Source organism: Nelumbo lutea, chromosome 4 (assembly GCF_056320005.1).
Source record: "Nelumbo lutea isolate HS-2025 chromosome 4, American lotus-T2T, whole genome shotgun sequence".
In the NCBI taxonomy this organism is placed as follows: Eukaryota; Viridiplantae; Streptophyta; class Magnoliopsida; order Proteales; family Nelumbonaceae; genus Nelumbo; species Nelumbo lutea.
Window position 1 is genome coordinate 27,878,509 of NC_142687.1, and position 18,645 is coordinate 27,897,153.

Sequence of the window (18,645 nt, forward strand, 5' to 3'; positions counted from 1 at the left end):
AATTAAGCAAACGTTAGCTTGCTATTTGGAAATCGAAAATTTGGCAACCGAGGCCATGTTACGATGTCGTCCATGATACCTCTCTAGCTCAAAGGTGGACATGGGTCCCATCAAATTGCCGCTTTGCACTGCACTGCACCACCTCCTTCCTTCCAAAAAGTATATTGTGACTATAAGGCGTGAGAGATTTAGTGAGGGATGGCCGGTGTAGTTGTCTCGATGTCAACGATAATTGTTGGTATGATGATAGTATTCATCATTCATGAATGATAATGATGGTTGACAATTGACTGAATATGGCTCAGTAACATAGCAACACTAATGCATCGTAACATGGCTTGGTAAGGGTTTTGGTGTTTGTGACAGAGAGCTTGGGATCTGTTTCATCTTTTTTAGGAAGAAGATGATGAATAATGTGTTTTATTTCTAATGAAGGTAGATTTGGTCCTCCACTGACATCATGACACATGGTATTTTAGAACAATTGGGTGACACCCTAGAACCATCTAGGTGACAACTTGTCTTAGCCAAAATGTTGGAGTCCCAGCTAGCGACATGGTGACCTGGCGACCTACCTTTGTCGCCGATTTGACAACCTACCTCTGTCGCCTGTCTGGCGACCTGCCTCTGTCGCTAACCTGGCGACTTGCCTTTGCCACTGACCTAGTGACCTGCTTCCACCGTCGACCTGGCGACTTGCCTCCTCCACCAAACTGGTGGAAACCTAGCTGGCGACCTTGTCCACAACTCAAGGCAACTAGCAACACCTTGTCCAGGGCCGACCTGTGGTACCTCATCAGTACCGGCCTAAGCGACCTCCCTCGAGGGCTTGCTGACCTGATTAAGGTCAAAGTGGCGACCTGCAATACGTGCTCGCCAACGAATTCTACATGCATCCCATCACTCCTAGGTCTCTCGGAAGTCAACTCTCACATCGAATGTTTTAGAGGAAACCGAGTAAGGCACAAAGATTAGCCTACGTGCACGACTACCTCCGAGGACTTTTAAGCAGTTAGGCACGTCTTCCTAGAGATCCTGGACGCATTGCATGATGCCCACGCCAAACAATGCCTATATAAAGGCCTTACCTCCAACTTCAGAAGGTACATGTGCAATTTACTTCTCGCAGCTCTCTAGCTCTCTTACTTTCAGCTCTCTCACAAAATCTCTGCATTCATTGACTTAAGCATCGGAATGCCCACCCCAAGTAAAGCAACCCGAGCACTCTGACACTGTTTCCTTGCATGTTGCATCAGAGCCACCTCTCCAACTCGTCACCATACAGCCAGGCATCGGAGTCACTTCTCTAGCTCGTCACCATTCAGTTAGGCATCAGATCCACCTCCCCAGCTCGTCACCATTCAGTTAGGCATCAGAGTCACATTTCTAGCTTGTCACCATTTAGTTAGGCATCAAAGCCACCTCTCTAGCTCATCACCATACAGCCAGGCATTAGAGTCACCTCTCCAGCTCGTTACGATTCAATTAGGCATCAGAGCCACCTCTCCAACTTGTCACCATTCAGCTAGGCATAAAATCCACCTCTCCAACTTGTCACCATTCAACTAGGTGTCCAAGCCACCTTTCAAGTAGGAACCATTCAGCTAGGCATCCAAGCCACATTCCAAGTAGGGATTATTCAGCTAGGCATCTGAGTCACTAGCCAGCTGGGAACTTCTAAAACGCTCATCATCAATTTCCAATGGTAATTTTGATATTTTTAAAAGTCTTAAATCACACATGAAATCACATGATATACATAATTGACGGTCCATTAATGGCAGGTACTAGATTGTCATGTTTCGAAAATTCGAATACTGAATTGTCAAATTTTAAAGTTCGGGGACCAAATTGTCACTCAAGCCAAAGTACAAGGTACTGATTGGGAATTTTTCCTCATTAAAATCCATTCATTTAAAACAAAATTAGAAACAATAAGAAAGGCATAATCACGTGATGGTAAAAGCTAGAGGCTAGTGGATTGTAGAGATAGGAATTTTCGAGGGCCATGTTATATAATTTTTTTTGGCTTATGTAATGAAAAAATTATAATGAGAACAAATTTCCGAATTAAAATAATGAGAGTAAATTCCCAAAAAACTATATAATCAAGTTTCTTATTTCATATGATTTCCAATTAAAAAAAAAAAAAGAGTGTTCCAATTGCCTTGACAAAGTAACACAAGCCTTAGCCAAATTTCACAAGCCCCAATCAATTGTTTAATGCGTTCGGGTGGATGCATTCAAATGACATGCCAATAAAGAGTGGCAAATTTATAATAGAAAACATTCATTCGACATGTATCTCATAAGATGAATACACCTTGTAAGTTTATGATAATATAAGTAAAAAAAAAAAATTATTTCTAACTTCTTTATGCTAGAACCCCCAAAAAATATAAAGGGGAGAGAAAAATCGGATTGACTTTTAGTCGGATTTGGGTTGGGTTTCCGGGAAACCTGAAACTTCGGTGATTAAGGACGAGGTAGTGGCAATATCAAATGATGATGATGATAATAATAAGCAATCAAATGACCTTACGGGTTGAACCATTAACCTATTTAACCAGGAAAACGGACTATGATTAAGACATTAATTCTTTTTTTATTTGTATTTTAGCCATTTCTATCTTTACCAACAATAATTCTTATTTTTCAAACATATTTTTTTTATATGAAGAATATATAATATTAATGCATGTTCAAATATTTTTATAAAATTTATGAAAAATTCTATATTTTTATTTTTATTAGTTAATTTATGAGATAATAAAATTACGTATTTACCAAGAGGAAATACAATTCCAATATATTGTTTGAATATTGGTTTTTCTAATATTGTGGTGAAATCAATTATTTATATATAGTATATATATTATCTATATATAATATATATATATTATTTATTATTTATTTATAAATATGTTATCTATATTGCACTTTTGTAAACTTTTTATATAATAGAAATAGTTGAAAAAATACTTATATTTTTTGTTTTTTTATTTCAATTGTTATATTTTCTTTTTCTTTTAATAATTTATTACTTAAAAAAAATTAAATTGGATCGTATCAAATTCAAATATCCAACATCTTGATCAGATTTGGATTTGAATCAATATTTATGAAATTCGATCGAATATTTGGATCGGATCATATTTGAATATACCCCAATTCAAATTTGATCTAATCTGTTTACATCCCTACCAAACCACTTGCCTACGATGACCTAACTAATTAAATTATTGAACCATTTGACATGGTTAGTCAGGTCATGTGTTAGACATTAATGCTCTTTATTTTTTTATCACATTTCTATCATTAATGAAAATAATTCTCATTAATCATACTTTTTTATATGATGAATATATAATATTATAGAGTGTACCCACAATTATTGACAAATTTTTACATTTTCTAGAATTTGATGTATTTTATTATTTAATAATAGCATCCATTTGACATGGATAGTTTAATCAGTAACCCACCACTTGGATGGAAAAACCATTTTGCTTTTTTGGTTAATTTTAAATAATGTATTCCATTTTCATCATCGATAAAGGTAATTCTTATTTTCACAATTATATTTGTTTAATATGGTGAATATATAACAATAGAATTGCATCAAAATGATTTATACAAAGCTTATATTTTTACATTTTCTGGAATGTTAGATCATTGATCCACTTACGATCTAGATATGGAAATTGTTTCATTTTCAAAATGGTTTTAAATTTTGCATTTCATTTATATCATTGATAAAATAATTATTATTTATCATACTTATTTTTGTTTATATTATTAGCATATAATATTATAGATGTACCCAAAATTGTTTCATATTTTTTTATACTATTCTATTTTAAAAAATTGCTTTTAATTAAACATCATGGGTTAACTTATTTGACTTGAAAGGTTGAACCACAAACCCGCCCCCTAGATAGGAAGATAGTTTAATTTTCCATCAGTTTTAAGTTGTATATTTGATGTTCATCATTAATAAAATTATGTCTATTTTATCATAGTTATTTTTAATATGACAAATATATAATAATAGAAACATATCCTTTTTTTTAATTTATTTTTTCTATATTTTTTGTATTTTTTATATTTCTAAATTTGTATTATTTTTTTATGAGATGATGAAATTATCCATTTGATCCAAATGCTTGAAGTACTTACCCATGACCTTGATGGAAAATATGATTTCATTTATAGGTTTATTTTAAAAATATAAAGTTTCATTCTATTAATAATTATTGTGTATGGATTTATTAGTGGAATTTAATGATGATAAACAAAAGTATTTTTATATTTCTAAATTTGTATTATTTATTTATGACATCATGAAATTATCCGTTTGGCCCAAATGGTTGAACTACTTACCCACCACCTAGATGAAAAATATGATTTCATTTCTATGTTTATTTTAAAAATATAAAATTTCATTCTATTAATAATTATTGTGTATGGATTTACTAGTGGAATTTAATGATGATAAGCAAAAGTATAAATGTTGGATTCAATGAGAGAGAATATGATTTATTTAATGACATAAATGTGAGAATTAATGAGAGGTAATTGAATGTACTTAATAGTATTATTTTAATTACACTTTCTACCCTTTCAATGGAGATGAACTAAATTCAAGAGAAGGGGTATTTCAGTAAAGAAAAATTCTAGAAGCCAATACCTCCTCATTCACACTTATATATATATATATATATATATATATATATATATATATATATATATATATATATATATAAGTGTGTGTGTGTATGTATGTATGTATGTATGTACTGAGCAATTGAGCAATACACCAAAAGCCAATACCCTATTATGCAATTGAGCAATACACCAAAAGCCTTAAGACTAATGGAACTCGAGTAAGCCAAGCTTAACGTTTTAGGACTGTAACATACCATCAAACTTCCACAACCAACGTCTTGGTGGCTTTACTCTAGACAAACTATCACTCTAATAGTAGGTAGCCCTCTGCTTGACGACTCTAAACTTGGCAATAGGTAGCCCTTTCTGTGATGACTCATATTTTGGCAATAGGTAGCCTTTTCTCTATAGTAGCTTTCACTCTACTTTAGGTAACCCTTTTCATGATGGCTTTCACTCTAGGGGTGAACATTCGGTTTATTCGGTTACAAACTGAACCGAATAAACTGAATTTATAAAATATAAAACCGAACTGAAACCGAATTATTGAAAAACTGAAAAAACTGTAACCAAATTTTTTGGTTATTTCGATTAAAAATGAATTCTATTAATATTATACTAATACATATTATATATTATATGTATTTATGTATATTATAATATATGTATATGTTAATATATTTTATATAATATATATTCTATACATATTATAATATATTATGTTTTACATATTAATAATATATATTATATTATGCATATAATAAAATTCGGTTTGGTTTTTCGGTTTTAACTGAACAATGCTCACCCCTATTTCACTCTATTCCATGTAGCCCATTTTGTGACAACTTTTCCTCTGCTATAGGTAGCCTTATTTTGTAATTCGAACTTGAGACATAGTGGTAGGTTCTCATATCAAATGTTGCGTGCTTGATCAATATGCCACAAGTTTGTAGACTAATGGAATACATCAAGCCAAGAATTTTTAGGACGTAATAGACCCCCATCTTATGATATGGTTCTGCCACTACTTAAGAGTTGCCAATTAGTTAGGCAAACCCTAATAGAATGAGAGTTCGAATATGTTACTAGAGCACTGCCCACAAGGCGAATAACTAGGAATACAAAGCTAGTGTATTAAGGGGAGATTTTATGTGTGGATGCCCATAGCTTGGAACAAGTTGGTCAACAAGTCATTTATAAAAACCCAAATGATGGAGTTGAAGTAGTGGAGTACGTTATTATCATGCAAAGTGGTTGAGATTTTTATTTGTGTAACAAGTGAAGTTTGAGAACAAGTAAACTCATGGAATGATAAGTTAGTTTAAAGTCACAGCTAATAGGAATTTGTTGTATTTGGGAGCCTTTGTATTATCATTATGGCCTCGTTCATTTTTCAAGAAGTTACTTAACCATGCTCTTTTATTCCCTAAGTAAATAAGACAATGGTCATTTTAGCTATAAAAATCCATTATTAAAAAGGAAAATTTTGTTCTATTCATGTTTTGCCAACTTTCCCCCTATGTGGGAAAATCACCCACTGGGTAAGTGATACCCATAGAAAATGAATTTTCCGTGAACCCTATATATATGAAAAAAAAAAGGGTATTTAGCCAATGGGTACAAAAATCCCATTAACTTACTTTCCCCCCTCTCAAAATCTGAAAATGTGAACATGACCTATAAGTCACTTTTGAGGTTATTATGGAAGATTATACTTTTCAATTGTAATCTTGAAATCAAAGGTATATCGTCTCCTTTAAAGTAGATGAATTGCCATTGCGTCCTTAAATCACGGTTGTGAACGTCTGACTTCATAGCTAGATGAAAAGGTTACATTGTTTGTGGCGAATCAAAAGATGCTAAAGGAAAAGAATGATGCAAATATTCAATTCTTTCTCTATTCAACTTGATTAATTGAAAGCATCCTAAAAACCTTGTGGGTCTAATTGCTCTCCACTACTCACACCAAAACCAGTCAACATAGTAAAAGAGTAAAAACAAGAAAAACTGTTGGAAGAGCAAACCCTTGTGGAGTTGACGATGAATAGGACAAAGTAATCAATGTCATTCTCTAGCTAGTTTGTTTAGTCTACATGTTGACAAGGTTGAGTGCTAATGGAGAGATTATGGTGTGGAATTCCACTTTCCCAAAGTCACCCACCTCTATTGCAAGTTATTGAGGTCAATTTTTGTTATCCAAGTAGACAAGATTTTTCAAAAATCGATCGAAGTCGATTGTCGAAGGAGATGATCATTTATACCAGGTGTACGGTTGTGGGGATTGGCACTTAGGAGGGAGGGTCTTTGCCAAAGGGACAATGTAATGGCTTCCAAATGGGTGGCCAAAGGTAGTAGAGAAAGAGGATTCAAGAAGGGAAGAGAGAGGCGGGAACGGTCACAACCTCTCAGGATTCATGAGAGAAATGTGTGCTCAACTAGTCGTCTCTTTTTCCCCAAAAGATCTCCTACTTATGGTTTTTCACTGAATAAGAAAGTTTCTTTTGTCTCTCCTAGAAGGTTACTACTCCTAAAGGGTTAGGATTAGTCTAATTTGTGTCACATAGGTTAGTTGAAAATCCGCCACGTGTCCTCATAGGGCTTTGGTATTGGTACTTGGGCATTTACCCTTCCCTGATGTACGTGCATGGAGACATTGGCAAGGACATCCTTTCCTTAGACTTTAGCGCTTCATATGTTTTTAATCATTTGCGATCTTGCCAATTGTTGTTCTTGAGATTGTCGATTTGATGTTTGGTAAGACATGTTGACATACAACTAAGTATAGTGTTGTAATCAACAAAATTGGCTCATATCATACGTACTCTAGATTGCAGGTTGTGATTGCTTAAATTCTACGTGAAATTCCGCATTGTTGACCCATATTCTACTCTTTATGATGTGCAATCACTTACTCCAAGCTCTTTCACGAGAAATAACATCTAACTTTGATGACGAAAAGAATGATAAGTGTTGGAACGACTATGGAGGTTCGAATGTAATAATGTTTTTTGCCAATCTCATTTTTTTCCCTCAAATTGATTCGAGGTAAACACAAAAAGTTTCACCACCCACCATGGTGGTCTTCTCCTCAAGGGCAATCTGAACCTTAACATCTTATGCTATGGCAATGTGGGTTGAGTCTGGAAATTAGTCATCCGTAAATTCATCTACCCACTTAATAGCGGTAAATCTGATCTTGAGCTACAAGTCTTGGCATGGTGGAAGATGGTCAAGAGTTTTCAAGGTGCAGTCCCTGGAGGCAATCTTAAAAGACATTCTCCAATTCAAGTGCATGTTGTAAAGTAGAAAACTTAAGCATCATTGGAAACTTTCTTATTGCATTTGATATAAGCTCATGATGGGTTCTTTGTTCTTAAGAGACATGCTAACAAATGCCTTCCACCTATGAATATTATCAAGAAACCCCCATCCCAAGAGCTTGAAGACAAGGTAATAAGGTCAATGAATTTTTCTATTGTAAAATTAAATAGTAAGGTTCCTTTCACCATGGCCAATAAGGGGAGCTTACGCTAAAGATTAGGCATTGGTAGGGGTGGACATGAACCGAACTTTTAATGAGTTATCGAGCTCAACTTATGTAACACTTGATTTGGCTCTATTTAAATGGAGCTTTGAGCCAATGGTTCCCATGCCTTACCCTTATGCATTGGTGGTTTCTATCCACCGCTACCTGGTATTTCTATACACCCTACTATTGTCCCCATGCCTTACCCTTTGGTTCCTTGTACATCTTATGCAATGTGGTCCCAAGGATCTCTATGGTTTTGATTCCTAAACTAAAACTGCAGCAACTCGTATCTCCCCAAAGGCTAAACAAAATCAATTGGGATTACGATCTTTGTTTGGTTTGGGTAGCTTCGTGCATTTGAGGAATGCTACTTAGCCTCTTATTGCATCACTTTAAGTAGCAAGAAACAACAAGCTTGTGAAGATTAATGGTAGGGGTGTAAATGAATCGAATTCGAATTGAATAAGGCAATATTCAAATTCAAATATGAACAGAAAATTCGATATCCGACAGATACTGAAAATCAATGTTCGAATTCGATTAAATATTCAAATATTTGATTTAACTTGAATTCAACTGATTAATCATTTTAGGTAATTAATAATTATATAAAATAAATATTTTATTTATATAAAGTATATAATATATAAATTATTTATATAATCGATCGAATTCGGATATTTATCGAATCTAATCAGGTCATATCCAAATTTGATTCGATTACTTAGATGGTATGAATATGATATCTTAATTTAACTGATTTTTATATTAGAATTATCAAAATTTGATTCGATTATGTCAAATCTCGAATTTAAAATCAAATTTTCAAATATCATTGACACCCCTAATTAATGGCAAAACTTGATAATTCACTCTCTCCTAGCTAGTGAGAGAGGAAGGGCATCTTCATATACATCAAAGTCAAGATGGAAGTGGTGCAACTCCATTTTTCTCATAGTTTTTAGGAGGGCGTATTGCAATTGAAGTCTTTCCTCTTAAAACAAAGTAGATCCTACTAGAGTGAATGACTCAGGTTCACTCCTTAGCATTTTATGCTGCAATACAAGCGTGCAAGAAGGATGAAGTTAAGACTTTGTTTGATCACCATGCCAATCCGAGTGTTGCTTGTTACATTTTTACACCATTGGTGTCAGCTATTCTTGCCCAGTCATTTGAATGCCTAAAGCTGCTATTCCAAGCAAACTATCAAATAGAATTTCCAATTTTTATGGTACGAAACAAATAGAATTTGCTGCACTACATGGCAAACATGAAGATGTTATGGTTCTTCTCCATGTTGTGGGTAGGCGTGGGCAGAGTTCTTATGGGCAGGAGATTCGGAGTCCGTAGAGTTAGTTCAAGGAATGAGGTTTGCTCTTATGATAAAAAAAGTTGTTGAGATTTTTATTCATGTAACAAGTGAAATTTGAGACCAAGCTGGACATAGTCATGAGATGGTTAATTAGTTGAAAGAGTCATGGGTTGTGGGAGTTTGATGTATTTAGGGGTTTTTATATTATACTTGTACTTAGGCTGCATTTGAAAATGATGCAAATAAGTGTGAATATAAATATGTAAAGTGTAAAATGGTCCATATATAAATTATAAAGTTGGATTAGTTTTGCTAGAGGTGGCAATTTTTCACCCAACCCACCTAGTATCTAACCCACCCAACCCGCCCATTTACTTGGCAGGTTGGAAATGGGTTGATCACCCATTGTGTCAATTTAAATGGGTTGGGTTGGGTTGTGGATAACCATTGGGTTAACCACTAAAGATATAAGTATTAATTCCTTAGCCTTTTTTTTTCATTTTCTTCAATTGAATGGAATGATTTATAATTAATGCATTAATGTTCTATTAATTATTGACTAAAATTAGTTTTGTCTCGAATCAACAAACTTCACCCAAATCAACTTGGCCTGAGTCCGGGCCAGCACAACTTGGTCTAAATATGAACAAACCTGATCACCTTGGTTTGGTTCGTTTGGGTCTGCCAGCCATGTAGGCCGATCCATGTCGACTCGAATCCGAAACGGTTCTGGTGGGATGGTTCGGTCCGGACCCGATTAGACATGCCTATATATCTGCCCCGCTTATGTTGCCCGAGTTGGATCGTATAGTTTGACTTGTATTCGCGCGTTCGACCTGAATCTGAACAAACACAATTTATTTCTCTTGCATCGCTTCGGCCAAGTCGATTCGGTCCCAAACCTATGCACATTCCTGATATGGGCCGGTCCAAGTCAATCCGCCATTGGCTGAACCGGTCCAGTTTGGTCCGACTAGATTGATCTAGATCTAAACGATTTAACCACTATTTATGTGATTAGCTCGAAGACAATTCAATTAGATAGTTCAAATTGGTCTGACTGGTTTGAACCTAAGTGGCTCGATCAAACCCGAAACCCAAACGTAGTCAAATGGCTTCGCTGCTTGTGTAAAAATAACATGCATATAATGTGATTTGAACCTTCACCACTTGTGTAAATAGTAATTACTATTACCACCAAGCTATAACCAACTTATTTGTCAAGAGGGAATTAGTTTTTTGTTTTAAGTATATAAATATAAGATTAATGGGTTTGGGCATGTTGGATTGGGCAAAAGTGGGTTTGGGTTAAACCCAAACCATTTAATTTTATATAACGGGGCCATTAATGGGTTAACGGGTTATATGGGTTGGGTTGAAGCTCAACCCAAACCAAACCCAACCCAACCCAACCCACCCAATTGCTACCACTAGTTTTGCATTGACAAATTTGCCTTCCTACCAAACAGACTTTTAGCTGTAATGGATGCAAACACGAATTCCAATAAAGTATATGCTTTTTTTTTATCAAAAGGGTCATTAATGGGTTAGTGGGTTAAATGGGTTGGGTTGAAGCTCAACCCAAACCAAATCCAACCCAACCCAACCCGCCCAATTGCCACCACTAGTTTTGCATTGACAAATTTACCTTCCTACCAAACAGACTTTTAGCTGTAATAGATGCAAACACGAATTCCAATAAAGCATATGCTTTATTTTTTTATCAAAAGCTCACTTGAAATGCAAATTTACTTATTTTTTATTAATGTACTTTTACATCTTATTATCAATGTAAATATACATTGAAAATGTATTTTTGTCATTTGTCAATGCATAAATGTAATATTGCCAAACATAAGCAAAAGTGAACTAGAATACAAATTTACCGTGAACCGGGATTTACACGTCATTTGCATTATTTTCAAATGCAGCCTTACTTTTGAGGTTATTATGAAAGAAGAGATGTATAAGTACTTGTTCCTCACTTCCTCTATTGTTTAGTCTTCAATGGCCAAGGTTGCTTGATATGGGTTATACATGGGCTTGAGAACTAACTCCCATCCTCACTAATCCCTACTTGATTGCCTTTCTCTTCAGCAACTTCCTCTTAATGTGATAGTGTTGCATGATTTTTTGTGATCATCCTCATTTTCTTTCTCTCCTTTATTTTTTTGTCACAAATTTACCAAAACAAAATAATAACAGATTAAGGGCTTGTTTGGTTCATGGGAATAGGGGTCTGGAATCAGAATCGGAAGGGACTATTCTGATTCCAACTGTTTGGTTGGGCAGAATCAGAATTCCATTTCCATTCCTACTAGAATGACATTCCCTCCTTTATATCTGAACCAAATAGATAATGAGAATAAACCATTCTGATTCCAATTTCAATTTCAGAGGATTTCGATTCTGATTCTAACTACAAACCAGACGAGACCCTAAATGTGCCACAAAATGGCCTCACCTTTTATAGTGGCTAATTGTGATTTAAAAAAAAAAAAAGCTATGATTGCGTTCAAAAAAAGGATTGGATTGAAGCCCAGCCTATACACTTAGAGTGGACCTCTTATATCTTTTGTCCGGACCCCAATTTCTTTTCCTGGCCCACTCATGAGTGATTGTTCACCTTTTTTTTTTTTTTTTTGAACTTTGGGAGCCAAAATTCATTGAATTAAAATTAGTATAAGGGCATGCGCGGTATGCATATAAAGATGAAAGGGTAAAAATGTCTTTGTAAATTTTATATGATATAATAGTTTGATTGAGTTCACAATTCCGCCTCACAACCCCCCACAGTACACCCCTGCTGTAGGGCGGCCCCTTGATAGGCGGGGATGTGATCTCACTTTGATTTAGCTTTTATGACCATAATTATTGATATTATATAGTGTAGAAAGATGAAAAAATAAGAGAATGAAAAATCAATAATACTTTTCATGTTAAACAAGTTATAACGGTGTTACAGGCTACGAAGCCTACGCCTGAATCAGGCCCATCAAATAAATGTCTTAAAATGAAGCCCAGGAACCAGCTAAAAGAAAACAGCCAAATCTGGGCACCTGATAGACCTGTCTTAGGTGAACAAGTAGCAAACCAGGACAACATGCTTTAAAATATATCCTTAAAAGAAAGACAGCTTATTCAGGACAAGTAAAAAGGGCTATCGGTTTGATATTTGCTCCCTGAATACGGGATGATGAGAGCAACACCAGGACCCTTCTGGGCCTGGCACACAACACATCTTTCCACATTGAAGGTTGCTGGTCCCAGCTACCTAACGTTGTATTTGGTACCATTGCCATTTGGGGTTGGGAAATTGATGTACAATAAGAATTGTCATGTCACATAAATATAAATATTTGGGTTTGCCAATAGAAATTGCTGTTGTTGGCTGCAATATCAAATGTTTCAACTCTAAACGGCAAGGATTAGTCCCCTACAAGCATTTTTTTTTTTCAGTTGAAGTGAACCTCCTTATTTTTCATGACAACTTATATTTCTCACCAATTTCTATTGATTGACCTCAAATGTTTTATGAAGAAATCACAATGGTACCAAATATAACCTATGTTGTGTTGTTTATCCTTTTTATTAGAGTGGAGTAAGGCTGTCTATGGATTGGCTCTGCCCCATTGTCCGAACTGATTATATCAGTTATGGTTCCATGATTTTGTTTCAATAAATAATTGGGTCGTTTTCTATTTTTCTTGTTCTGAACCAGTTATTTTACTAATTATATATAATAAGTTTTTATGTTTGAAATGATAAATTGGATGGATAAAATAGTTGATAACATTAGTTAAAAATGTAAAGTTTATTAACATATAAACCATCTAGTATTTTACTATTATTTTTTTAAAATACCATTATCAAATTTTATGCTTTAAGTTATTGTTTAAATAATAAATATAGTTTTTAGAATAATTGGGTCAGGACCTGACTGTTTTGGTCCATTATTTTGGTCCCAATTAAAAATCGGTTCAGGACTAATTCTATATAGACCCGCCCCATTGACAGCCCTAGAGTTGAATGTCGAGCTTGACTAATCAAATGCAGATCATTCAGTGTATAGCGTGTGTGTAGAGAAAAAAGAAGTTCGAGAATAGAGTTTGGAAACTCTTACAGCCTTACTAGTGAGTGTGAGCAACACAAACAGGTGTCTCGTCGCTAGTATGGGCTATGGGCCTATGGCCTTTGAATTCTAATTCATATTTTGTATATTTCATTTATTAAAGGCCGCAAAAAGGCAGAGTGAATTTGTGGAATTGGGATTTACTCGTTACGTCTCAGTCACATCTCACCCTGTATTGGGAATATCTTCCTATAAATAATAAATATAAATATAAGAGATGTTTCTGATGTATGACCAAGACATGGTGTGAGGTCGGTGTGAGGTACATTCAGTGAGCAACAGATAATCCGAACTCGACTTAGTGGGCCTCAAAGGGTGTCGTTTGCCTCAATATGAATTCATTACAGATGTATCAGGTCTAATATAACCCGATGAATACTCTCAGCTATTTTGGACTAGTCCAATCTCTGTTTGAATTAGTTTTGATTTAGATTGGTTCCAACCTGATGTAATCGTTTCATGTCACATACCAATTTTTTGTGATGTATAATTTTTTTTTTGGTTAAGTACCTTGTTATTTGACGCGGTGGTGACGTGCCTTGGTGATGAGCTACTTGGTGGCAAACTCCCTGGTGGAGAACTGCCTGGTGGCGAGCTCCCTGGTGCAGAGCTACTTGGTGACAAGCTACTTGGTGGCGAACTGCCTGGTGGCGAGCTCCCTGGTGGAGAGATACTTGGTGGCGAATTGCTTGGTGGCGAACTGCTTGGTGGTGAGCTCCCTGGTGGCGAACTTCTTGGTGGCGAACTCCCTGGTGGAGAACTGCTTGGTGGCGAGCTCCCTAGTGGTGAACACCCTGGTGGCGAACTGCCTGGTGGCGAGCTCCCTAGTGGAGAGCTACTTGGTGGCGAACTCCCAGGTGAAGAACTGCCTGGTGGCGAGCTCCGTGGTGGCGAACTCCCTGGTGGCGAACTTCCTAGTGAAGAGCTCCCTGGTGGAGAGCTACTTGGTGGCGAACTCCATGGGGGAGAACTGCCTGGTGGACTCGTCATTTGACCTGCTCCTAGGCGGCCTGCAACTCAGAGGATGGTGGAGCTCCCTGGTGCACCGCAACCCGACTGCCCTCTGCATGAGATGATTTCCTCTTCGTTGTAGGCGGTGGGAGCTAAGGAACCTGCGAGAACTGAACCAGAGGACCCGGGGGTATTTTCCCGGCAGGGACTCTTCGATGCCTAAGTTAGCATTCTGATTACAGAGAACTTGGAGAGAAATGAGAGAGCTAGAGAGCAGGGGTTACCATCCTTTTTCCCTCTCCCTTGGCTTTGGGGGTCGGAGTCCTTATATAGTGGTGTCCTCGCGGGTTAGGTGGGTGAAAAGCCTTGAAACGGTAAGACTCGTCACATCCCGTCAGAACCGGGGTACGGTGGTGAACTCCTCGAGGTTGTCAGGCTGGCGCTTGTGTCAGGCGACCAGGTTGTCAGGTCGGTGGGTCGATGTCTAGGCCAGGTTGTCAGGCAGGAGATCTTCCTGCGATATGCCAAACTACTCTTCTGTACCGAGCTACCCTACAAATGGCGAGCTGCCCGGGGGAGCTATGCCGAGCTGCTTGTGGCGAGCTTTGCCGAGCTGCCTGGCTCCTTGGTAGCGAGCTCCTTGGAGAGCTGCCTAGCTCCATGGTGAGCTCTTTGGTGAGCTACTGAGCTCGCGGGGTATGCCGCTATGGATCATTGGTGGGCGTCTTATGGGTTTCCAAGTCGGCCAGGTCAGATCAGGTGCCGGGCTGATCCAGGTCGTTCAGGTCGTGCTGGTTGCGCACTAGGCAGTGCGCAGGCCGTGCGCCAGACAGCGCCAGGCCGGCCAGGTCGGTGCCCCGACGTGACACCGACTTGGTAAGTTGTTACCTGGGTGTCGCCTAGTTGTCACGAGGTGCCACATGTCACAATTTCACTGGAGGGCCAAATCTACCCTCATCATTTTCCCCCCACTCCTGAGCTGAGAGTAACTCAACGAAAGGGAGTAGATTTCTTTTGGCCTGTAAGTCGACGAGCTAGTAAGTGCTGATCCAATTCCTTAGGCTTTGGGAGCTGCCTGTATGTGGTGAGCTACCAATAAGGCGAGGGGGTCTCCGCCAGTTCAATAGTGTAGCCCTTAGGCTCTAGGGGCAACTTATAGTTCATTTTTGTTGATTTTGCTCCTATTGAGGAAGCGACTGGATATTTAGCAATAGTGTGGCCCGTAGGCATTGGGAGTGACTCGTAGTCCACTCTTTTTTTCACTTTGCCCATGCTAGAGAGGCGACCGGGTAGTAATGTGGCCCGTAGGCTTTTGGGAGTGACTCGTAGTCTACTCTTCTTTGACTTTAGCCAGTGCCGGAGAGGCGACCGGGTCTTAAGCAGTAATGTAGCCCGTAGGCTTTGGGAGTGACTTGTAGTCTACTCTTTTTTGACTTTGCCCTTGCTAGAGAGGCGATCGGATCTTAAGTAGTAATGTGGCCCGTAGGCTTTGCCTGTGAGGTGCCGAGCTATGATTGTGTTGCATCAGCTTCGTAATGCCAGTCACCCACTCCTACAAGAAGCTACTAGGAGCTCGACCTTCGGGGGTAGCACTACTAACTTTAGGTCGCCAGCTCACACGGGAGCCTTGGAAGGCTCGACCGGTAAGGGCGCCTATGTAGTCTGTTGGCCGCCAACTCCTGCGGAAGCCACGAAGAGCTCATCTTTGTACGGGGGACCTTGCAGAGATGACTTATGAGGCTTTATTTGAATTGAAAGTAAGGTTGGTAGAGCTACTTAGTCTGTTAGCACCCTGCATAGTCTTTGAGTTCATAAAAAATGTAAACTATAAAGCGATAGCTTCAATTTCTAAAAAATGAGGACTTAGCTTTGGTAAGATGAGGACTTAGCTTTTGTAGGATGAGAACTTAGCTTTTTGTAGCGTGTTCCCACAGACGGCGCCAATTGATGTAACCGTTTCTGGTCACGTACCAATTTTTTGTGATGTATAATTTTTTTTTGGCTAAGTACCTCGTTATTTGACCCGGTGGTGACGTGCCTTGGTGATGAGCTACTTGGTGGCGAACTCCCTGGTGGAGAACTGCCTGGTGGCGAGCTCCCTGGTGCAGAGCTACTTGATGGCGAACTGCCTAGTGGCGAGCACCCTGGTGGAGAGCTACTTGGTGGCAAATTGCTTGGTGGCGAACTCCCTGGTGGAGAACTGCTTGGTGGCAAGCTCCCTGGTGGCGAACTGCCTGGTGGTGAGCTCCCTAGTGGTGAACTCCCTGGTGGCGAACTGCCTAGTGGAGAGCTAATTGGTGGTGAACTCCCTGGTGGAGAACTGCCTGGTGGCGATCTCCCTGGTGGCGAACTCCCTGGTGGCGAACTTCCTGGTGAAGAGCTCCCTGGTGGAGAGCTACTTGGTGGCGAACTCCCTGGGGGAGAACTGCCTGGTGGACTCGTCATTTGACCTGCTCCTAGGCGGCCTGCAACTCAGAGGATGGTGGAGCTCCCTGGTGCACCGCAACCCGACTGCCCTCTGCATGAGGTGATTTCCTCTCCGTTGTAGGCGGCGGGAGCGGAGGGACCCGCGAGAACTGAATCAGAGGACCTGAGGGTATTTTCCCGGTGGGTACTCTCCGATGCCTAAGTTAGCATTCTGATTACAGAGAACTTGGAGAGAAATGAGAGAGCTAGAGAGCAGGGGTTACCATTCTTTTTCCCTCTCCCTTGGCTTTGGGGGTTGAAGTCCTTATATAGTGGTGTCCTCGCAGGTTAGGTGGGTGAAAAGCCTTGAAACGGTAAGGCTCGTCACATCCCGTCAGAACTGGGGTATGGTGGTGAACTCCTCGAGGTTGTCGGGCTGGTACTTGTGTCAGGCGGCTAGGTTGGTGCTTGGGCCAGGTTGTCAGGTCAGCGTCTGTATCAGTCGGCGGGTCGGTGTCTGGGCCAGGTTGTCAGGTCGGCGCCTGTGTCAGTCGGCGGGTCGGTGTCTAGGCCAGGTTGTCAGGCAGGAGATCTTCTTGCGATACGCCAAACTACTCTTCTGTACCGAGCTACCCTACAAGTGGCGAGCTGCCCGGGGGAGCTATGCCGAGCTCCTTGGGCTATGCCGAGCTGCTTGTGGCGAGCTTTGCCGAGCTGCCTGGCTCCTTGGAGAGCTACCTAGCTCCATGGCGAGCTCTTTGGTGAGCTACCGAGCTCCTTGGTGAGCTACTGAGCTTGCGGGGTATGCCGTTATGGTTCATCGGTGGGCGTCCTATGGGTTGCCAGGTCGGCCAGGTCAGATCAGGTGTCAGGTTGATCCAGGTCGTTCAGGTCGCGCAGGCCGCGTGCAGGTAGCGCGCAGGCCGCGTGCCAGGCAGCGCCAGGCCGGCCAGGTCGGTGCCCCGGTGGGCGCCGACTTGGTAAGTTGTTGCCTGGATGTCGCCTAATTGTCACGAGGTGCCACGTATCGCAATTTCACTGGAGTTCCAAATCTGCCCTCATTATTGGTCCGTCCAATAATTCCATTACACCCTTACTTTTAAGTCAGAACCTAAAATCGTCGTTGTAGAGTGTAGGGGCTTATCCATTATCATATCCTCTCAATAGTCAATACCAATTCCAGGAGCTTAACCAAACTGAAGGTAATTTTTGCTTTTGGAACAACTTGGCCGGCATGAGCCCACTTCCCAGGTAAAGATATCGGACATTGTGCGTCACTGCATTGTGGTTTACAACTGAATGCCTCAACCAAGTCCAAACCAGCCCAGATCTGCCGACAATCTCTAGCCATGGCTAATCTAATTCCAAGTAGGATGTCAATTTGACTGGATTTCGTCCAATCTGATTGAGTCCAATATGAATCTATTATAAATGGACCAGGTCCAATTCAGTCCAATGAATATTTTGGACTGATCCAATTCAATTTCTGGACCATCCAATCTTTTCAAATTCCCTTTGATTTAAATTGGTTTCAACCCAAACCTGATCCATTGATAACTATATTCTTATCTTATATCAATGGACCAAATACAGATATTGGCTTAATCCAACCCAACTCCTATATTACGGATGGATCAGGTCCAATTC